Here is a 24,831-nt window from a genome sequence, read left to right on the forward strand (position 1 = left end):
ATTCAGACCATTCTGGATTGGGAGGCTACTAAACTCTAGACACAGGTCAGGGCCTTTCTTGGTCTGGCTGGTTATTACAGAAGATTTGTAAAGAACTATGAGACCGCTGTGGGTCCCCTGAAAGAAAATACCTCAGAGAAGCAGCACAACAAACTAATTTGGACTCCAGAGTGTCATAAGGCCTTTGACACTCTGAAGGAGTCTATGTATTCAGCACCAGTGTTACTGCCCCCTGACTACACAATGGAATTCGTGGTTCAAACAAATGCTTAAGAACATGGGATTGGAGCAGGGACTACTCCCCAGAGAACAAAGATGGAGTGGCATTGAGAGGGAAGCCTTTGGTGTGGTCTGGTCCCTGCGGAAGATGAGACCAAACCTGTTTGGAACTTGTTAGACTTGGCATCTTATAACGTGTTTCCCCTATCTTTTTGCTTGCTGACCTCCCAGATTTTGACTCTGTTTTTGCTGGTTTAGTGTCTCTGCGCAATGTCTCACTGCTGTTCAGTGTTAAAGTGCAAGTGCTCCTGTTGTAAATTGTTGTTATGGATTGGTGTTTCCATGATTGGCTGCTTTGATTGACTAGTCAGTCCCTAGTACAGTATACAGTGTGTGCCCAGGTACAGTAAATCAAATGGTGCTAGTGGGCTTACAGCACTGATTATGCCACCCACACAAGCAGCCTGTAAATGTAACTCTGGCCTGCCATTGCAGAGCCTGTGTGCAGTCTGGTACTGCCATGTCGACTTACCAGGCCCTAACCTTCCCTTTCCTTACATATCAGTCACCCCTAAGGTAGGCCCAAGGTACCTATGTGGGCAGGGTGCAGTCTATGTGAAAGGTAGGACATGCCCTGGTGTGTGTGGCATGTCCTGATAGTGAATTACTGCAAATTTAGTTTTTCACTATTGCGAGGCTACCTGTCCCCATTGGAGAGAATGGGGAGTTTGTTTATAAAATCTTATAAACATAACTATCCCTGGGAACAAGGTAAAAAAATTAAGATTAGTATGCCTGAACTCAGAATCTAAAGATGCATCATTAAGTAAAGGTGATTTTTACATTCTGTGTTTGAAAATACTACTTTTAGAAAGTAGCCCGTCTGCCCATCCATTGTGCCTCTGCTGGGTTTGTGGATTGACTGTCTGGCTTTAGGATGACAGGGGTTGTGGAGAAGCAGTGGCTCCTGAGAGTCTAGATGGGTCATGGATGGGCTGAATAGACATGGGCAGCATTTAGAGTAGGGGGAGGAGATTTTCTTTCACCTGAATGGTCTGCCTCTGACAATGCTGTCTCCACCTCCTGCCAGGAAGCGACACCAGAGAGGACAGAACTGGTTCTGGCTTGGCACAGACACTCTCTGCCCCCAGAGAACAAAGGATTTTGGGCTATAAAAAGTGGGGCCCAAACCCCTAAACTTTTAGAACTCTTTTAGAACCAAGAAGACTGCTAAGAAGAAGAGCTGGAGAAGCTGTGAGGAGGGACTACCACATTGCTGTGTGCTTTGCTGTGTTGGCCTGCAGTGACTGCTTCTGTCTTGGGCAGTGGAAGGACTGGACTGAACTTTCTGCTATTTCTTTTTGTGAGTTTCTCCATGGGCTTGAGGTAGAACTTGCCCCCAGTTTAAGAAGTCTTAGGAACAGCAAAGACTTCAAGTTCTTCTGCCATCAGCACTGGGGACTGTGTGTTTTGTGCTGCACCAGATGAAAAAGTAGCCCGATGCCGTCTGTGACACTGCTGCTACCTCTGTGTCTTGAAGGCACCGCAGAGGGCACCGCCGCAATGCCACACAGCAACAACGACGACACTGTTTGCACCATGACCTGCCAGCACCGCCACGAGCACAGCATCACTTCACACCGCAGCATTAGTCTCATTGATGCCGCTGGATGACTGTCACCGAGCCACTGCCTGCACATCGACCTGAGGGCACCGCACACCGCACCCTTGCACTTCGCACCGCAGCACCCGACGCCTGCCGACACCAGCGCTCCTGACTTCAACCACGAGGAGTTCGATCTGCAATGTGTATGACTTCAAGGGCCCAATGGCTCCGGAACCGGCGCCTGCGGACACCGTGCTTTCGGAGCTCAATGAGAGGTCGCCAACACCCTGCACTTCTAAAGGTACTGTTTTGCCGGCCTTCCCGACGCCGTAGCTGGCCCGCAATGCTGTGGTCAGCCAGAACTGTTTAGAATTTGCTGTTCATGACGCTGTGATAGACCCAGATGGATCTATCGACTTTAAGTAACTTTATTTCAAGTTTATTTTGATAACTGAAGATTTCTAAAGTACTGTAGTGTGGATTTGTATCGCTTTTGGTCTTGTTTTAGGAATATCAAAATATTGGATATTTTTCGAAACTGGTGTGGTGTCCTTTTGTAGTGCTTTCACTGTGTTACTGTTGGTTATGTGCAAATGCTTTACACACTGCCTCAAAGATAAGCCTGACTGCTCGTGCCAAGCTACCAAGGGGGTGAGCAGGGGTTATTTTAGGGGTGTAACTCTCTTATTCTGACTAGAATGAAGGTTCCCTACTTGGACAAATGTGCAAACCCTTGCCAACTAGAGACCCCCATTTCTAACAGTACTTCTGTGTTCAAACTGACCACAAACCTCTCAGATGGCTTGAGCAGATGAGGGAGGAGAATCCTAAACTGTTGAGGTGGCCCATTTCCCCCACAGGGGATGGCCTTTTTCAGTGGTACACAGACCTGGTTTCAGCCCATGCCAATGCAGATGGACGTTCCAGTTTTTTCCACTTAGCTGAGGAGGACTAACAGGGTGCTGGTTAATTACCCATAACCTTTCCTCTGGGAGGGGTGGTGAGAAAGTAATCCTTCTTGTGCTGATCACCCCCATTTTGTAATTGATACTGATGATAACTGACTCTGATTGTGCCCTGGGCTCTGCTAACAAGACCCAAGGCCAGTGTGCTGTGTACAATGTATATGGTAAATAGATGCAATTTCAATTGGTATGACAACCTACCTGTAAGCCCCTGGTATATGATAGGGCATGTAGGTTTAGAGGCCCAGCAGATTTAATGCACCTAAGTGTGCACTGCTGTGTTGCCTGCTGCTATTTTAAAGGCAGCTCTTCTTTGCAGGCTGCTATTAAAAGTAAATTATACGCATCAATTTTTGATTGAAAGGTACTTCCAAAGTCTCAAACTACCTTATTTTTACATATAAGTCACCCCTGAGGTCTCCCCTGGTTGCCCCTGTGCGAGGGTGCCTTGTACCTATAAGCAGGGACATTATAAAATATGTTGTATATGCCCTGGTGAGGAAACATCTGCCAATTTCATTGTTCCCATTATAGCACAATTGGCTCCATAGGCTAACACAGGAATACTTTAATAAAGTATAACTATGGATTTTCTGATTAACTAAAATCCAGCCTTCCAGCAGCCATTACCTGATTGGCCAGCCTCTGCCAGGCTGATGCAAGGTGCCTTAATTAAGTTTGTAGTGCCCTGAGCTGAGACAAAGAAAGCCTCTATGGGAGGAGAACTGCAGCTGCAGAGCAAAAGGCAGAATATGGGTGAACTAGCAAAACTGGTGTTCAAAGAGGGAATGACAGTCAAGACAGGACACATGTTCACCCCACATCCTGCCACCCAGTCAGGCAGGAGACCAGGTAAGTAGATTATCAGAGGGGCTGGCAAGGGGGTTTTAGGCAAACTTAGACACACCAGTTGGATCGTTTAACCAGATCTTAACTTCCAGAAGAGAGTTTTTCCATTTTTAATTTTGGAATAATAGTGCTTTCTGGGTCAAGAATATGCCACACTTTGGAGGATATGGTCGTACCTGAGAGTGGCACCCTGCACCCCATTGGTTAGTGGTGACCCATTCTTGTCGTCCAAGAACACTGGATGGGAGAGCAGCCCTTCAACTCAGATCCCTGCCTGAAACAAAAAGGAGAAGAACGACTGCCCCGCTGGAACCCGTGCCTGCACGCCAAAGGATTGCACTCTGGATAACTGAAGCTGGTGCACACTGTGGAACTAAAGTCCTAAGGATTTTGCATTGCTTCTAAAAGTGAAGGAGTGGACTCTCTGAAGGCAATATGTTAAATGTGCTTCACCTGAATCATCTCTACCAAGAAGAGCCCAATTGGACAGCCTCCAGTGGATATTTAAGGATTTGGCCAGGTGCATTGTGGGAAATGTAGTTCCCACATCTCAATGACCATCCAAGAGCTTCTGGACCCTTGGATTGGTGTTTTGGGCACTTTGATACTTTGAACCCACAAAGGGACCTTCCGAAGAAGATCCAGACGTTTAGGGAAGACTGGACACTTTTTGGTAAAAATCTCCATAAGGTGACAGACCTGTCGACGAGAGTCATGCCGCTACCCTTACAACGTGGATCTGGCCTGAATTTCAGGTTTGTCCCGCTAAAAGCTCCAGAGCTGAAGACTTCCAGGATTTAACATAGGCCTCACGCTGAACCACCGTTGAGGAGCCTCACTCGACATCGAGAGAAAAAGCTCCAAAAAGTCAGAAGGTAAAAACTTGACTGGGTCCAACCGCTAATTGTATCCGACCTGCGCGCCATCGTGGTCAGCCTGAAACATTGACTTAGTCCTGGTCAAGTGCAACCAGATGCCTCAAAGTTGTGCTTTTGGCTTTTAGGTACTAGAAAGTGTTAATTCTCTCAAAATTCATATCTATGGCTCCATACATTGAGTTTATTTTGTTCTGGCGTTGTTTTAATCATAAAAATATTTCCAATTTTCTAAAATTGGTTTTGGAGTCTTAATTTGGGTTGTGTCTTACTTATTTAATGTTTTGGTGTTTTTAAATGCTTTATACACCTGTCTTCTAAGTTAAGCCTGTCTACTCGTTGCCAACTACTAAGGGTTGACCAAGGCAAAAATTTATTGAGACCTTGACTGGACCTTATACTGATTGTGGCCTTATTATTAGTAGTAGGTCCTTACCTACACCAACTAATTAAGCACACTCCATCAGATATGATGACACAAAGTTGATTTTTTTATTTGCACTTAAATAGCATACATGATTTAATAATTATGTACTTGTATTGTGTCACTTATTAGTTTCATTTTATTCACTTTTAGATTTAGGAGAGTGAGACGTATACCTATATTTGATTATCTTTAGATAGCCCCTGTGCATTTAAAGTTAGCGTAAATGGGCTTAGATGCTCCTCGCCATTCTGAAATGAACTTTGTATTTCAGCTTGCTGTGTGTAGCATGTTCTCTTTCAGATACCAAAGCCAGGGAACCGAGCTTACCTGAACGCCGCCATCGCCAAGAGTCCATACAGACCACACGGTTATGCCGCCACCGCCAAGAGTCATCGCCAGCCAGATCCCACGCCGCCGCACGGGACTACGAATCCCGGCAGCACTTGCGGCGGCGCACAAAACGCACGCATCAACGGCGCCAGGAGGCGCATAAAATCAGCGTCAGGCCGGCGTAGCGGGGGTAACCGAGCTTACCTGAACGCCACCATCGCCAAGAGTCCATACAGACCACACGGTTGTGCCGCCACCGCCAAGAGTCATCGCCAGCCAGATCCCGCGCCGCCGCACGGGACTACGAATCCCGGCAGCACTTGCGGCGGCGCACACCACGCACGCATCAACGGCACCAGGAGGCGCATAAAATCAGCGTCAGGCTGGCGGAGCGGGGGGAACCGAGCTTACCTGAACGCCGCCATCGCCAAGAGTCCATACAGGCCACACAGTTGTGCCGCCACCGCCAAGAGTCATCGCCAGCCAGATCCCGCGCCGCCGCACGGGACTACGAATCCCGGCAGCACTTGTTGCGGCGCACACCACGCACGCATCAACGGCGCCAGGAGGCGCATAAAATCAGCATCAGGCCGGCGGAGCGGGGGGAACCGAGCTTACCTGAACGCCGCCATCGCCAAGAGTCCATACAGACCACACGGTTGTGCCGCCACCGCCAAGAGTCATCGCCAGCCAGATCCCGCGCCGCCGCACGGGACTACGAATCCCGGCAGCACTTGCGGCGGCGCACACCACGCACGCATCAACGGCGCCAGGAGGCGCATAAAATCAGCGTCAGGCCCGCTTCGCGGGACGCGAGCGGGACGCCCGGAGCGAAGCCCGGGCAAAGGGCGGGCCCTCTACGGCCCTCATCAGCAGGAAGAGGCAGGGGCAGGGCCACACACGCTGCTCGAGTCATATTGGACATCATTGCACAAGTAAGTTAAGCATATAGAAGTCCCCACATTCATTCTTCCGCACGATTTGCGGTTACAATATAAGTCATGCCTAAAAAAGCAGTTACAGTCCAAAATAACAAGATGAACAATTATTTGGTTCAGACTGTACAGAAAATTAATACGCAAAGGAGGGAGTCATTGGGGCTGAGCCAATCACCGGACTTACTCTGTTTGTCCCCACCCACTTTTGCTATTACTTCGTCTGATGAAATTAACACACAAGATGTTTTTAGCGCCACCATGTCAGCTGACACTGTTTCACAAGTCATACCTGATATTCCGGACAATGTAACTCCGGCTTCAGAAGATTCGTTTATTGAGGGTGATATAAATGATTTGAATGACATTAATTCTGACCAAGATACACAGTCTCAGACATCCCAGGTGCCCATTCTTGACTTAACTCCTACAGCTCATGAAGTTAGACCTAAACGTCAATGCACTAAGATCCCTCTTAAGCGGGGTGGTCTACGTTCTGGGGCTAAATGGAAGAGGGTTAATACCTCAAAATGTACACAAATGAATCATGCTGAGGATCCTTCTATTTGTTCTATTGAAGAAGCCCTCTTAGACAAAATTGCGGACTTTATTGAGACTAAAATTAATTTCATTATCAAACCCCTCATATCCAAGATAGATAAATTACAAGCAGAGGTCAAGAAGCTGGGTGGTCATCAAAATACAGTTGCAAGTGGCATTGAAAATTTAACCACGCTAGTTACTCTTCTGAACAATAATCATGGGGAAGCCGCTGATGGAACTATTTTGGGTGTCGGAGAGGGAACAGAGCCCTCTGGGGAGAATCCATCGTCACTGATTTCCAACGCCGTTGTTGGGACCTCTACGCTCCAGTGCCCCCCAGTAAACCCAATCCCCGCGGCGAATGTTACCCACATGCAAACATTACAACCCCATACTTCTACGTCGGATCCCCTGCAATTTATTGTTGAAGCCACACCCGTGGTGTTAGTCCTTGCAAATGTTCCTCCATTAGAAAGAGGCACGGTGGAAAGTTCTAACTCACTGTGTAGCAAAGCTTTACATTGGTTAACCAGCAATGTGCGGCTAGCTCCAGGAGGACAGCAACATCTCGCAAGTGTAATCAAATCAGCAACTAGGGTTCCTTGGCTGGGAAACCGCCCAAAAAAATTCAAAGGTGATTGTGTGGCTGTGAGCTTTTCAAACCAACATGTTCTTCCTAATATTCTTGCAAATATCCTTCCCCCTCAACGAAGACAAGGCACTGTGGTTCCCCTTACTCTGAAATTCTTTTACGGGGAACAGCAGAATGTATCAATCCCAAGGACTCCAGTTTTAGGATGGAACACAAATTGGGATCTTCACTCTAGATGGGGTCAAGATATAAGGAATAACGCACCAGCCTACCGACAACAACCCTTTGTATTTAACCCTGTTACACAACCTTTGGAACTGTTTAACCATTTTGCGCCACTTTCTTTTATGGATCAAAATGATTGACTTTTGCCAAGTCAATTCAATGACGCTGAGGAACCACAGCCGGCTTTCGTTTTACCTCTCCAGTCCTCCGCAGGCAATAGAGCCTGTAGAATTTTGAGCTGGAACATTGCTGGACTCAGAACCAAATTTAAAGACAAAACGTGGTTGGATAAAATCAGGAGTTATGACATTCTTGCTTTCCAGGAAACTTGGGACACGTCAGAGTGTTTGCCCCTAGATGGCTACTCACATTTCTCAGTGCCTGCAGTCCCTAGTAAAGCAGGAAGAGCTAGGGGTGGGCTAGTTGTGTATATTTCTCTTGACGTTAAAGGTAAACCCAGATATATCCAGTCTAAATCCAAAAATTGCTTAATGGTTGAACTGACTTTATCTAACTGTAACCCTATTTTATTTGTAAATTTTTATAATTCGTCGACCAGTCAATTTTCTAACGAGCATTTGTTAGCCTTACAGGATCTTTTATCTACTCATATTGAGAATAGCTGTTTCGAATTTGAGGTAATCCTTATGGGAGATTTTAATATCCATCCCTGTTTGGCAGGTTGTCAGAGGGAAACTGAGATACTTCCTTTTCATCCTTCATCTCCGCATTTTGACCACTTCAAGCGGAGAGATTTTGGAATCATTTTTGGCTACCCTCAACCTTTATGAATTTTGTACCTGCTCAAACGATTTGAGGCTACCAACATATGTGGGTCATGATTCTGGTACAATCATAGATTACATTTTTGTTTCTTTAAGTATTCTACCTAAAACATTCGTTTATATGGTAGAAACTTCTGTTTTTAGCGATCACAATCCTGTGATTTTAGAGGTTTTAGCATATGGAGTCCTGGAAAATAGGAAGATTGACACATTGTGCGCGACAGGTCTTGAGCTTAAAGATCAAAATCGCAGGCTAAAATGGGACCAAGTTATCCCAACATCCTTTTTACAGGAGACATTGGCCAAAGTTGTTGATGAAATTGCCATTTGTTTAGATAACGAAAACCCGAGTGCCAAAATGGTTGATGCCTTTGGTGTCATATGTCATCAAGTTAATTTAGATTTGACCGTAAAGGCAAAGTCAAACAAACCATTTGGCCCTAGATGGTTTGACACAAACTGTTCTAGGGCCCATTCAGCTCTTCTTAAGGCTCTAAAGTGTAAACCTAGAAATAGAGTACTGATAGCATCATTGAGGAAACAATACAATCTTGCTATTAGGAAGAGGAAATCTGAGATTAAAAATGAGGCTTGGAATGATTTGTTACTGCCCGAGACACAGAAAGATAGTGCTAAATTCTGGGCAGTCATAAACCACCCATATTTTGTGGGATTAGATAATCAAAGAGCTGACTGTATTATCCCAGACGAACAGTGGGTGTCACACTTTAGTAACATTTATAGTCAAACTCACACCACAACAGATTGGGAAACAACAGTATTAAAATCATTGACTCAAATTCCTCCCTTCACTCAGGAAGAGGTGATACTTGCATTAAAAGATACACTTTGCAAAAAGGCACCGGGGCCAGACGGGGTCCCTGCAGATTTCTTTAAGACCGCTCCTCAATTTAGCTCAAAAATTTTAACTAATATTTTTAACGCCACCAGGGAATTTATTTTCCCCCCCAGTTGGGCAATTTCGACCATTGTGCCAATCTTCAAGAAGGGACAGAGGACAGACCCGGCCTGCTACAGGCCCATCTCTCTTATTGATTCAAGTGTCAAAATCTTGGGGAGAGTCCTGTTAGGCAGATTGTCCACGATTTTAGAAAGTAAGGGTATTTTATCTAATGCACAATATGGCTTTAGAGCCAAAAGAGGAACTTTAGATCAGTGCCTAAACCTAGAGCTAATTATAAACAAATATGTGGTCGCTAGGGGTGGTTCACTGTACATGGCCTTTATGGACCTCTCCTCAGCTTTTGACCTGGTTAACAGGTCAAGGCTGTGGGGGATCCTTTTGGCCATGGGCCTTGACCCACCCTTAGTCGATTACTTAGCCGAGCTACATAAGGATCTTATGACTTCAGTTAGAGTCACTAGGGAAGGAAGATGCACCTGCCTCTTTAAGTCTGAGAGGGGGGTTAGACAAGGGTGTATACTCGCCCCCCTACTATTCACCCTATACATTAATGACCTTGAGACAGTAATGCAAACATCACACAGTGATATTCCGCGAGCAGGGGAGACAAAGATACCTGTCCTCCTGTACGCGGATGACGCTGTTCTTCTTGCACGCTCTGGAGTTGCATTGAATAAACTCCTTTTATCTTTTGGAGCTTTTATGGTATCTTTGGATATGAAAATCAATACAGATAAATCACATGTAATGATCTCTGGACACGCAGGCAGAAAAAAAAAGACGCTAACATTTCACTGCGCAGGGAAGGAGGTAAAGAGAGTTCCTTCTTTCCCATATCTAGGTGTGACTTTTGATGAAAAAGGCTCCTGGGGCCCCCAGCTTCTGGTTAAAAGTAACGCTGTCGCTAGAGCGACCGCAGGGCTGCTGGGTTTTGCCAAAAAACTGGGCGCTCGTCCTATGGAAAGCATAATTAAAGTTTATAAAGCAAAATGCTTGTCAGTCGCCCAGTATGGCTCTATTATTTGGGGATATATTAATCCCATTAAAATACAGAATGTAGAAAATAAATTCCTAAGATCTCTTCTTTCTGTTCCTCAATCAACCCCGACATTTGCATTACACACAGAGGTAGGCTTGGGCTATATATCTGACACCTTGAAATTAGCACCAGTGATTGGCTGGTTAAAAATCTGGCTTAACCAGGAGCTTACATTAAATCACATCATTTTAAAAGATTGTTTAGCCCTGGACAGAGCACTTAAAATCCCATGGGTAAGATATGTGAGAACTCAGCTGTCCTTAGCAGGCCGTCCGGAGCTCTTCTCATCTCCAGATGAAATAACTTACGAAGATTTAAAATTAGTTAAAAATTCCCTGTTAAATCTATACGCTCTGGAAAGGGAAGCACAAGAGCTAAAAAAAACCATGGTAAGGAAACATTTTTTGCTCACCTCTGTTCCTGGAATGGAACCATACCTTTTTTCTCTTAACGAGATTTCGTTTCGATTTAATTCACTTTATCTTGGGTAACTTTGGAACCTGGGCCAGACCTGATGACGCTGAACCTTGTGATTGCGACTGTTTTTCGGTTCAGGATACGATGCACTTTATCATGTTCTGCGGTCATTATTCTGAGATTAGAAAAAGGTACTTTCTCCCTATTTTACGTACTCAGGGCTTTATTCAGGTAAAACCAGCTCTGCTGTTCTTGCAACTTCTTCCTAATATAAAAGTAGCCTTCGCTGTCGCTAGTTTTCTAGTGGCAGGAGCACGTTTGAATAAGTTCCAAATAAGGCATAGGCACTTTATCTGTGAAAAATGAACTTCCTCTCTTTTGTAATATACCCTTCTTTTTATCCTTTTTAAAATATTTATGTATGTTTTAATGTACAAATTTAATTGTTTCGTTTTTCTGATAATTGTATGCAAATTTAATGATCTGCTGAAATGTTGTTATGTATTTTTTTGCTCGATCTTTTATGATTTTCAATAATCGAATAAAGATAATTGACTGACTGACTGACTGACTGACACTCCAAGCTCATTTAAAATATTATTCTTTGCTAGCTCACATTTTGAATGTTGTAGTATAGTGATTAGTCGGTTTGGACTGAAACTTCAACACCTGCAGTGAAATGAAATGAAAAGGATTTGTAGAGCACAAACAAATGCCCAGAGGCAACAAACAAGGTGCTAATGACAATCATTCCAGAAGGAAGCAAGGTCATCTGAAGTAGAAATCCTAGGATCGCAGAGACTTTGTGCCTTCCATTAGAGAGTGAATAGCCATGTTTTCAAAGCTTTTCAGAATGGGCTTTGAGCTTGGAGGCTAGTGATGGAATAAGGAAGGGAGTTCCAGAGCTTGGCCACTGCCACCGAAAAGGCTCTGTCTCTCCACCTTGACTTCTGGAATTTAGGGGCAATCACCTGGCTATGGCTTGCAGCAGATAGCGATTCCCAGAATCTGATGCAGCATGATGATGATTTCACATTCAGGAAATGACCCCGCCCATGCTGTTACCTGTGTGCTGAGAGTGAGGAAGAGGAAGCAGACTGCAGGAGAACAGCTTTTGGAAAACATTTGGGACATTTGAACCGGTGCAGTTACCAGCATGGCATCAGAATCACCACAGAAGGAGCGCGAAAGGAAGATGAAATTCAGTGAAAAGGAGTTGGAAATACTGATTTAAGAAGTTGTGAGGAGACTTGAAAAACTGTTTGGCAAAGTCACTGCAGGTCCCAGAGTCTGAAAAACGTAAATTATGGCTTAGAATTCAATCAGAAATCAGCGCAGTGGGTGTCACACAGCGCTCCATAACTGATTTGCACAAAAGGTGGTATGACCTGCGGAGCCCGGCCAAGGAAAGGGTTGCTGAAGCAAAAAAAACGGGAGGTGTGCCATCCACACAAACATCACCCACTGCCTTGGAGGACCTTGTGGAGTCCACCCTTCAGCCAGAGGCTGTTGTAGGAGTGACATCAATACATTCCTCAGCTCCGCCCAGTACCTCCCAGGTAAGATGCATGCAAATTACCATTCAATGTTAGTATTACCAAACAAACTCCGTAAGTCAGATCCGGCTTAGTGTAAAACATAGTATTTCAGACCATGTTTTACTTGTAACACACAAATGCATTATGGGAATAGCAGTCAGCAAATCCAAATGGGAAGGCAAGTGGGTAGCAAACCAGCATAGTTGCAATCAATTGTGACACACAAGTCAATCTCCACACACAGTGTGTTTCAATATAACTTTATTTAGCAATACAATGTTCAAAAGTGAAAACATGTCCAAATATGCTAAATAAAAATGCACTGTTTAACATCACAGATACACCTGAGCAGGAGTTAGATGACAGTGAAGGACATGCACCACCAGAGAGTGAGTCAGAGTCAGGAGAAGACATTGCAGTGTCACCAGCATCCACAACATTTGCTCCAACAAGACACAGGATCAAAGTGGCACCATTGCCTGCTCTAGAAACAGAGGATGAGGGACAACCAGACCCTCCAACAACACAGCCTGTGAATACACCCATATCAAGACCACGTGTGCAGCTGCAACGTAGGAACATCAGAATCAGGAGATGCAGGACAGCTGCACTAATGAGAGCTGGCAAAGGCGACAGTTCAACGTTCTTCGCTGGTGTTGAGAATGCAATGTTGAGGGCACAGCGCCTGCAATTTAAACACATGTGGTCAATGCAGGCACATCTTTCAACTCTTGCAAGCAACATGAGGGAGATGAGTGAAGCATCAAGCATCTCACAACAGCTGTGCAGGAAGGTTGCAGGGAAACCATTGAACACTTTGGTGAGATGACAGTAGCACGCAGGGACTTATGCAAGGTCATGAAAGAAAACCAGGTGTCCCATCGCAAAAGACACCACCAAATTCATGGACGCTTGGATGGGTACACTAGGGCCATCAACTGGCTTAGCACTACAACTGCACAACTATCCCGACGTGCTATAAGCATGCAGTTGGGAGTGACACTTTGCTGTGGTGATGTTGCCAGGGGACTGATCCAAGTCATCAATCCTGTGGAGCAGATGCAAAGAAATTCTGTTGCTGCCAGTAGTGTCATGGGTGGAGGGGATAGTGAGGATGTCTTCAGCCGCATTAGCAGCAGCACACGGAATACTCCACCATCAGCATGCTCTAACAGGGATGTGTCTGAGCACCCAGAACGGGCAATGGGAGTGCCCAGATACAGGAAATAGTGTGGACATGTCCAAACGATTGTTTGTTGGTGAGGTAACCATAAAATATATTTGTCTGGACTGCTGTAAAGTACCATGGCAAACGTTTATATTTACACATTGTAATTGTTCAGCTTGGCATGTTTGCGTTAACACAAACAGATTTTTTTTCTTAAATAAATCCAGTTGTCAAAGTAACAATGTAGTGTGGGGTTTGATCATTACCCACCTCAGAAATTATTCTGTATTATTTCTGCACGTCGCTGTCTTCCTTCTGCTGCACACAATGCGCTTGCTGCTTGTTGTGGTTGTAATGTCGCCTCGTCCTCGTCGGGTTCACTATCCAATAGTTCCAGGGATACGCCTCTAGCAGTTGCTATGTTATACAACATGGCACAAGTGGCAACAATTTTACAGCAAGTGTCTGGCCTGCACTGCAATGCACCACCTGGTTTATGTAGGCAGTGGAAGCGACTTTTCAGTAGGCCAAAGGTCCTCTCAATAGCATTGTGCGTTGTCCTGTGTGCTGCATTGAACCGCAGTTCACTTGGTGTACTTGGATTCAGATATCGTGTCAAGATGAATGAGTGCACAGCATATGCGCTGTCACCTATAGAGTAACAGGCAATAGATTAGTCACTGCTATGTCTCACAAGGACCAGAGAATCTGCATAAGAGAGTGACGTATTTACCAAGCAGGTATCCTTCACCAAACTCACCTTCAAGGAGACGTGTATGTATGGGCTGTGTCGGAAGATGTAGGAATCATGCGTACTACCTGAGTAGCTTGCCACTTTGTCTGTGATGATATTTTTTGCATTGCATATGACTTGTATATTCAGTGAATGATATGACTTCCTATTCCTGTAAATGTACTCATTCACTGAGGGGAGACATTTAAGCTACATGTGTCCCATCAATGCAACCAATTACATTGGGGATGTTGGCTATCCGTTAAAAGTCCAATTTAGTTTCACGCAATTCCTGTGGGGTATTTGGAAATCTTATGTGGTAGTGCACCCTCAGCAACATAGAGTCCAGGAACGCGTTAAAGAAACGCGATAGTGCACTTTAGGAAACTCCTCCTACTGCAGCTATTACACCCTGGTAGCTACCTGAAGGCTAGAAGGTGCAGTGAACATAGGAACTGCACATGGGTGGGGATGGCATGTGTTCTGCGAGTCTGACGCTGCAGTAGTGTATCCAATTCAGCTATCATATCATATATCATGGAAGAATTCAACCTATATTTCTCATAAATCTTTTCCTCTGTCTGCCCCAACAATGTAATGCTCAATCTAAAAATGCGTTCCTGTATCCTCCTTCTTCTCTGTGCTGCTGCTTGTATCCTCATCCTCCTCGCCATGACATACAACACGGCCATTGTGAAACATTCTGAGGCATTCTGGGCCAGTTTGAATAGTTTTCGGCTGGTTAACACCTGATGTGAATTGATGTTATTTTGCATGTGCTAAATTGTGATTTCTTGACTAATCGCAATTTGAGATTGTTTGATGCATTGGTTTGCGAATCCCTATTTGCGAATTCACAAATAAGGAATCGCAATTTCGTGTTCACTAAATTGAGAATAGAAAAATTCGCAAATTTGAAACAAATTTTGCAATTTTCAATGATGCATAGCATACTGTTAATTTGTGATCGCAAACAGCTGGTTTTTGCGATTCGCACTGTTTGCGATTGCAAATTAGCTTGATGCATGTGCCTCCAAGTTCCTTATACATATTCAGGATTTTGGTTTACAAGAAGCTCATCAGTTGGTTACAGAGATCCTGAAATCCCTCTATACCGGAAGAGCCTGAGAGTGGGGAGAGCAGGTTGACCAGTTGGAAGACATCTCGAAAATGGTTGGCTGACTCAAGCTTAATGGTACAGTAGAGAGAGTTATCTTCCTTAATGGTGACTTTGCATTCACCCATAACAGACTTGTATAAGGTTCTTTCCTGTTTCCTGCTAGTTGTAGCTTTTTCGCAGTCGATGAGAAAGCTAAGGCGTTGATACGCCTTTGTATGGTATTGTGAAGGTCACGATGGGAGAAAGATTGTGACTGGTCATCGCCTGGTGGAAGGCTTGAAGATTGTAACGTTTGTATGAAATGTTATGTTTTAACTTTGTGAAGTTTGTTAATTAGATGACTTGTCCCTGTCCATCTATCAAGACGAACATCTTCTCTCATCTCTGGAGACCAATCCTTATTACTCTGTTCGCAGAGATATTTTTGAGAGCAAGTGCTTTTCTTCTGATTTTAATTGGAACCTTTATCTGCTTCCTCTTCCGATTCTGTATTTGCTGATACCAACTGCTCTTGAAATTCCCTAATCTACCCACATATTTAGGTTAAAACTAGGGCATTTCCTATATGGAAACGAATCCTTTCTTCACCTGGCACACGTTGCTTTTAGATATATCAAACCATTGAATTATTGAGTGTACAGCTTGGATTTTTTTCACGCATGTTGTACCCCAAGAAAATAACGATTGTACTTAAATAAATTGATTTGGGATGTAATTTTTTTAACTGCTAATAAACTTTCATGGTTTGCAACATACTCTGCTCTGCATTACTGTCGGGCAGATCTATTTCCCTGTCAATGAGGTTGTGAAAATGTGTGCTATCAGCCTCAATTTTAAACAAAGACCCCTCTGGGTGAAGATAGCAGTTTCAAGATTGCACCAAGATGAGCGAGGTGCAGAGGTCATCCTTTATTCCATTAAATCTCACTAGCATAGAGAAAGAGAGGAAAATGTGACAAGTGGCAAGCAGAGTTAAAAAAAAGAACCCGGAAGAGTGCGAGAAAGAGATGTATGTTGGTGAAAAAAAGAGGAAGGGGGTTTGATCAAGACAAGGGTTGTTATTCGGCTTTCACCGGTACTCGACAGCATCTGGTTGGCTTTTAAGAAATACTTTGGGCCCATCAACCTACAGTTTTCGAATTAAGCCCGGTGATGTCCAGACTGATGCTTTGTAATTGGATCATGAGCAAAAGAGAAGTGGGGTTGCACCAGATGAATGACTTTAAATGGTGCACTGCTTATATTCAGAGAGGCATGCTTTCCAGGGGAGAGAGTGGAGTTTAATAAATATATGTAATGGTTAGGGATGTGTTTAGATATCTTTTCATCTGTTAACAAGCAAGTTGGGCTCTAGAGCTACCTAAAGTTCTGTATAAATCTGTTGCCTCAACACTTCAATATGGAAAGGTACTAACGCCTGCAGTAACGACTAACACAATTGTAACCTCAACAAACCATAAAGAACATATATGGGCCTCTCACTGCGAGCAAGAAAATAAGTCCCTAAGAAGTGTAAGACGAAAAAAGCCTATCAACAAAAACACATTCAAATATGCCTTAAGCAGCAGGGCTTCATTTTATACGGACCAGAATGATGGATTTACTGGTGTTAAGAATACATGAATTCTGCATGGCGTGGCTTCCACATTCTCATATCACTGGTTCCAATCAGGCCTGTTTCTCGACTCTTGACACGCTTCTTTTTCAGCAACACCTGCTGCAGATGCACAGGAAATGAAAGCCCTCTGGCTGCAGGCCCCTTCTCATGTATCAAATGCCCGCTGCTCATTCCGCAGTGTGCACTTGACTTCGCCCTGGCAGGACACATCTTCCCCGCTCATTTTCTTCTCTTGAGGGTGATTGCCCTCATCAGAGCTCCACAGACTGGCTCTGAGATTAGGCTGACACATTGCTTCATTTTTCTCCTACTCGGGTTAGGTCAAGGTAGAAAGTTACAGGAGCAGAAAGTAATATTCAAGGTGTCTTTTCTACTGAAAGACTCCAATAGCACTTTGTGCCAGGTCACAGAACTCACTACCCTTCCGGACAATTACTACTGTCTCAGGAAACAGAATTACAGTTCAATTTTTATGGTAGATTTGTGATTGATCTCATAAAGAGGCCATATGTTTTGAGTTTTATCCTTGCAGAAAAAATCTAAAAGGATAAAGAAGGCAAAGAGAAAAAAAAGGGATGAACAGGAGACCGCAGCCTCATTCTTGAACCTGCTCAAATCTTGATTGAAGCATAAACAGTTGCTTGCTCCCAATTTGCAGTTTAAATTGTATTCAGAGTAGCCCACCCGAGGATTTTTGGCCGCACAATGTGTTCCTGGCAAGACCTGGCACGAGTAGAGTGTGCCCACCTCGGAACGTGGAAAGCATGCTTCTATCAGAATAAATCAAACTCAAAGGTCCAAAACTTGGAAAAGCGGGGTAATCGTGCATTTGATGAATACTTGACATGGAGATATCACTGTTACTGGATTTGGAATTACCTTCCAGAACTTTATGAGAAGAGTACCGAGCTCGTAAAAGCAGACGAGTAGGAGTAAAAGATATGTAACAAGAAAACAATACAGAAAAGAGAAATTAGAGTTATGTACCTGAAAAGCAAAGATGGCAGAGAAAAATGCCTTTAAAATCATTTTAATCTATAAATAAAGTACACTGTGTGTAGATAACATGAATAGTGTGGAGCACAACATGATCATATTTTTGATTGAAAAGTACAGCAAAGGCATCCCCAGTCAGCTGTTTCAAAGCACCAATCATTCGGGATGCAATACAAAGCACCATCCCCCGCCATGCGAGACTCAGGATCGAGTAAATAGATGCTGTGCTTAGATGTGACTGGGTTTCAAATGCTGTGATGGAAAAGTAGTGCATTTATACAGATTTCCTGTATAGAGTACCTGGCCTCTGTGGGCCTGATGCACAAAAGTAAACTTACACTTTTGTGTAATTTCAAGATTGTTTTCTATTCACCAAGAGATTTACGAGTGGGATCTTTAAGAGTGCAGAGTCTCAGCACATAAAAAATAGATGTTAGACCCCACAGCGTTAGGGTGGTCTTCCCCCAAACCTTTTTCCTGGCTTGCCTCCAATTCTGCTTTATTCTTTATGCTGGCCTTAGGCCTCTGACCACTTTACTACAGTCAACCAGGGCTAAAGTGCATGTGCTTCTCCCCTAAACATGGTTTGATTGACCTATCCATGGTTGGCATATTTAATTTATATATAAGACCCTAGTAGAGTGGGCTACATGTGCCCAGGTCTTGTAAATTAAATACTACTAGTGAGCTTCAGCACTCATTGTGCCACTCACGCAAGTAGCACTTTAAACATGTCTCAGGCCTGCCACTGCCCCTTGCCAAGCCTTAAACTCCCCTTTTATTACACATAAGTCACCCCTAAGGTAGACCCTAAGTAGCCCATAGGGCAGGGTGCTGTGTAATTAAACGGTAGTGCATGCACTATTAAGTATTGCATGTTCAGGGAGTGAAAAACACCCAAATTGGTTTTTCACTACTGCGAGACCTACCCCGTTCATAGGTTAACATTGGGAATTCCTTGAGAAGGAGTAGCTCTATTTTGTTTCATATCACTGGAATGGTAATGATAAATCCTCTTTGCTGGCTAAGTTGAATTTATCATCACGATTTTATAAATGCCACTTTTAGAAAGATGGCATTTCTCTGCTCTTAGCTCTATGTGCCTGTCACCAATACATGTCTGCGGTGGGTGACAGCTGGACTTTGTGCATTCCCTCTAGACAGCCACACACGAAGGAAGGTTAGGTGTGACGGGGTGGCCATCCAAATCTTGATGGGTCGTCCTGGGCAGGATGGGAGGGAGGAGCTGACACTTACACCTGAATAGGCAGTGTCCTGTCCCCATGAAAAAGGGTTGCATGCCCCCTTGTAGTGAGTCTGGAGCCAAAGCTTGGAGAGAGGACCTATGTGCACTTCAAAGCTTCTCTTTGAAGTCACCTTTACTTGAAAAGCACAACTGGATATACGTACTTGATCTCTGACCCCACCAAAGCAGACACTACTTGACCTGTAAAGAAACTCTGCCATGAGGAAGGACTGCAGTGCTGCTACTCTGCTGGACTGCTGCTCTGGAAGAACTGATTTCTGCTTTGCTGCCCTGTGCCTGCTACCTTCTACCCTGCTGAGGAAGTACTGGACTCTTGCTTGAACCCAGACCGATCTCCAATGGCGTGCTGGCTTTCCCCCTGTTTTAAGACTCAGGGATGTCAAAGTCTTACCCAATGCTCCTGTACCTGGTCCATTGGAAGAGGATCCAGGTGCTTGTTCCAGTGGAACTTATATATCCTTTGCTGCGTGTAAAAAAATGTACGTATTGTCGCTGTTGCAGGAACAAAAACAGCGCATCGCCCCTGAAACAGACACATTGGATCCACCCCATCGCCTTCACTGCAGAGAGATGTTCGCCGCATCCTCTCAACTATGTGGAGAATCCCAGCGCATGGACTTCAACCAACACATCTCGGGACTGGTGCTTCCTCTTCAGAACCAGCTCATCGCCCTCATGTGGAGGAAATCGACGCATCACCTTGACTGAGGGATTGACACAGACGCATCGCTCGGCTACACCCTGCATCTCGCTGTTGCGACCAGGATCAAGGTACTTTTGTGTGGTTCCTGTATGCAGCCTGTGCTTCATCATGACCAACATGAACTCTTAACTTTGCCCCAGTCCAGTGCGACCAGATAATCCCATAGACGCTAATTGCTTTTAAGGGCTATTTTTACTTTTAACCTTTAAACATTCATATCTTGACTTCTGTTGTTTTGGTCTTGTTTTATTTATAAAATCATTATCTATTTTTCTAAACTGGTGTGGAGTCTTTTGTGGTGTTTCACTTTGTTACTGTTTAAAGTGTTGCATAAATAGTTTACACATTGCCTCTTAAGTTAAGCCATTATGCTCTGTGCCCTGCTACCAGAGGGTGAGCACAGGTTCATTCATGGTGTGTATCTGACTTAACCTGCCTAGGATTGTGGTTCCTGCTTGGACTGGGTGCATACCTCTGCGAACCAGGAACCCAATTCCTAACAATTCGTGTTAGACTTGGCATCTTGCTGGCTTAGACGCTTTGGGCACTTTGCCACTGCTGATCAGTGTCAAAGTGCAACTGCTCCCTGTGTAAAGAAAAGACTATCTGTCCCATAGACTAGCATAGTAGATACTTTGTAACATCTTACAAGTATAACTTCCCGTTGGGACAAGATAGAGCAATAAAGTTTAGGCTCTCTGAACTCAGAATTTAATAACAAATCTTTTGGTAAAGATGGTTTTTAAATTATGTGTTTGAGAATGCCACTTTTAGAAAGAAGCATTTTCTTGTTTAACCATTCTGTGTGCCTCTGCCCGTTTGTGGATTGACTGTCTGGTTTTGGAGTGACAGGGGCACGGGATGTGCATTCACTGTAGACAGCCACTGGGGGGTTGAGGTATGCCCGGCCCTTCCTGGCTGACTTAGTGCTGAGCTGAATATACTTGACTGCATTTAGAGTAGTGGGAGGAGGTTTCCTAGAACCTGTATAGGGCCTGTATCCCTTGTTGCCTCAACCCCCTGTGGTCATATTGCACCAGTGAGGACAGAACTGGTCGTGATTGGGCTCAGAGACCCTTGCACTAAGCAGAACAAAGACACAATGGGGTATAAGTAGTGGTTTTTAAACCCCAGAACTTTAGATCACTTCTGGACTCAAGAGGAACCTCTGCCAAGGAGATGAGCTGGAGCGCTGTGAGGAGGAGGAGTACTTCCCCTTAGATGTGTGCTGTGTGGGATTGGCCTGCAGTTGCTGCTTCTGCCAAGGAAAGGACAAAGACTGGAACTTTGCTGAGAAACTTGCTTGAAGAAGAATCTCCAAGGGCCTGTGTGTGCTGGCCTCCTTTTCTGAAGTCGCTGTGACACAAAGACTTCACCCCAGCTCCCCTGAACTCAATTGCTTAGAGTTCTGACCTGCCAGGAAGTGCCTATTCCAAATTTGGGCCTCTGGAGATTGTCCCTGCTGTTGGGAGCTGGAAGCAACTTGAAAGAAGCAAGAAAACCTGTCTCTGGCACCATCAGTGACGCTGCTGCGACGCCGCGAACTGCACCGAGGCTAGGGGCACAGCTGGTGAAGTGTACAACGCACCACCCGACCTGCACCGCAGCTCCGATGCCCATCTACGCCTGCAGTTATCGGCCATGCCCAACGCCAGCGCTCACACCGTCTCCGTCACCACCAGTTATAACCGCTGAGGGTGAGTCCACGAACTCGCCGATTTTGCATTGTCACTGGAACCCATGCCTCACTGCTGACACAACCGACTTCCCCTGTTCTCAATCAATCAATCAATCAATCAGGGGTTTATAAAGCGCGCTAATCACCCGTGAGGGTCTCAAGGCGCTGGGGGGGGGAAAAGTGGCTTCGGATCAGTCGAAGAGCCAGGCATTGAGGTCCTTCCTGAACGAGTGCAGGGTCGGGGAGCGTCTGATGTTCACGGGGAGCTCGTTCCAGGCCTTGGCTGCGATGTATATAAAAATTGTATACTTGCTGTTTTTGCTTTTAAATTGTTTTCGCCTGTTTCCCCACTGGCCGCATTGCTTGCACTTAAAATCTGTCACAGCACCATTCACCATTTAGGTGTTTGCTTCCCATTACGACCGCCATCTTGGGAGTAGGGCTGAGACGCCCCCAAGACGTTTACCGGGGCTGCGCTCTAGTTCGAGCGAGCACCGCCTACCACACGCTACTTAGAGGCCATTATGGTCACGCGCAGCGTATGCGCGCAGCGTACGCGCGCAGCATCGCGCTGGAGGTGCGCCAGAGGTAAGCCCGTTTGCGCCCGTTCACGCAGGGCGAGGTCGGCGGAGCAGAGTTTTCTCTTGGGGACATGGAAAGAGACTCTCTCGTGGAGGTATTTGGGTCCGATGTTGTTGAGGACTTTGTAGGTGTGGGTGAGGAATTTTAAGGTGACCCTCTTCTCGACGGGGAGCCAGTGGAGGCCTCGTAGGTGATGGGTCATGTGTTCGTGGCGCGGTGTCTCGAGGACAAGTCTGGCTGCTGCATTCTGGATGGTTTGGAGTTTGTGTAGAAGAGTTCTGTTGATTCTGGCATAGAGGGCGTTGCCGTAGTCCAGCCTGCTGGTTATGAGCACGTGGGTGACGGTCCTTCTGCAGTCGGGGTGGTTCCATTTGAAGGTCTTACGGAGGATGCGCAGGCAGTTGAAACTACTGGAGGCGACGCTGTTGATCTGGCGGTTCATGGAGAGGGAAGACTCAAGGATGATGCCGAGGTTTTGTGTGTGGTCCGTAGGGGTGGGAGGAGTTTCGAGGGCAGAGGGCCACCAGGTGTCCCAGGCAGAGGTGCAGGTTCCGAGGATGAGGACCTCGGTCTTCTCTGAGTTGAGCTTCAGGCAGTTGTCTTTCATCCAGTGTGAGAAGTTGGCCTGGCATATGCTGGTCACTAGTTATAGTGGCCACCTTGCACCAGTCCAATTCGACTCTTATGGTAGATAGGTTTAAGACAACCTTTTAAAGAAAGCTATCCTAGTGGTAGCTGTGGAGAGCAGCCTTCAGGCTAAGTCTCAGAGGAATGTAAAGCAGCTTGTTTTACCTTATAATCTCTTGAATTACCAAATGAAAGGACACCACACAGGTATATATACCAAATATATATGTATTTATATCTAGACACACTCTACTAATCTCTTTATGAGATTAGAAGTCAGGAACACATTCAAATGTCAATGCTTCACAATAAGTTAAGCACAAATATGGCTGGGGCCCTAGGGGCGTACCAGACCATATACTAAAAAAGAGGTTTAGGAAAGTCGACTTGCCTAGGGCCTGTAGAATCGCTGGGGCTTCACTAATCCACTCGAAGCAGGTAAGTAAAAAAACCACGAGAGACGCGTGCAGTGTGAGAACACAGCCGCGGGTTCCCTATTGATTACAACGGAGCAAGTCGCGGTTGGATTTTTAATGTTTTAGGGTACTTCGAGGAAGTCTACAAGCAAGCCACTTACAAGGTAAGTAATTCGAGGGCCAACACACACCAGGGCACCGGAGTGCACGAGTTACCTCACCCAGGGAAGCCGGGTGCATAGGTGTCTTTTGGTGTCGGGTCGCGTCGCTGTTTTCTATGGAAGCCAAAGAAGATTTGCTGCTTGCGAAGACTGAAGAAGTGTCCAGTGGAATCCAAGGCTGGATTCAAGATGAAGATCACCTGAAAGCAGAAGGGACATTGTTCACAGTCACTTGCCAGTGACCCGGGGCTAGGAAGATGGATGACCACGGAAGTCGGGTGATTTCAGGCAATCAATGGTGTTTTGACTCTTCAGCCACAAGGTCCAAGAGGCATCGACGATGACCAGGAGCTGGATTTGGACTGTTCCACGATGTCTGCAGCTTACTGAGGTGTTGACAACTGGATTGGAACCAACAAGCCTTGGCAACAGCAAGTCTCATGAGATGTGGGAAAAGTCAGCAGTGCAGACCAGCAAGATCTGAGGGGCTCACACAGCAAAGGTAAGTGAGGGCAGGCCTGGAGCAACCAGGGGAGCCCTTTGGTTTGAAAAAAAAGTCTTCAGGGGACCCACAAGCCATCTGGCAATGGATCGCAAAGATGCCTCGTGAGGAAATGCTTTACAAGAGACCACGGTCACTCGGGATGGGTTAGGCCTCTGATATGTGGTGCACAACCTGCTGGAATCTTGGTCCACAAATGATCCAAGGCACAAGTTCATAGAAAGTCGTGAAGAGGTTGCACTCGACAATAGTGCATGGTACCCAGGTATTGTGGTTCCTCGTCACTCGTGGGGTCCACTCGCTTCAGCTCTGCTGGGGACTCACAATGGCTGTTGAGAAGTCAGGAAACTTACTTCCAGGGCTGCAGGGACTTCGGACTCTGGCAGGAGCGGGAAAGTTTGCGACCATTGATTCAAGTTCTTGGTGCCTGCCAAGCACGGGAGTCACTCCTTGACTCCAAGGGAGATTCTTCCATCTTCCAAAGGTAGTGGAACATCGAAGGGCCAGGATTCTTCTCGTAGAGCGTTGTCCAGGGATATCTAACTTGCAATGGCAAGGGGTACTTATCTTATAGTAAAAGAAAGGGAGGGACTAGCTCTTTGACCACTCCTCTAGGAGGGTCAGGGGGGGTGGGTGGTTAAACCCACTTCCCTTTGTCCAGTTTGGCACAAGAGCAGGGGCTGGTAGCCCCTGAACCGGTTGGAGCTGGCATATGCACAGAGGAGCCTACTGCTCCCCCAGTGCAGGACTTCAAAGCACTCTAGGAGTGCACCCAGCAAGCTCCAACACACTAAATCCTGTCTGGAAGGTGGTGACACCTCCCTGTGATAGGATGCCTATTGTTGAGCCTCCTCCACTGCGAGTTTCAGTCAGCAGCAGGAGGGCAGCCCAGTGTCTGTGCTGGTGGCATCCATTTTGTGATGCCACGGCTCTTTCAGATTTCTACCGTGTTTCCACAGTGGGTACATGTCGTCCCCTCTAGAAGGGTGG

The sequence above is a fragment of the Triturus cristatus genome, chromosome 5_1 (genome assembly GCF_964204655.1).
Source record: "Triturus cristatus chromosome 5_1, aTriCri1.1, whole genome shotgun sequence".
In the NCBI taxonomy this organism is placed as follows: Eukaryota; Metazoa; Chordata; class Amphibia; order Caudata; family Salamandridae; genus Triturus; species Triturus cristatus.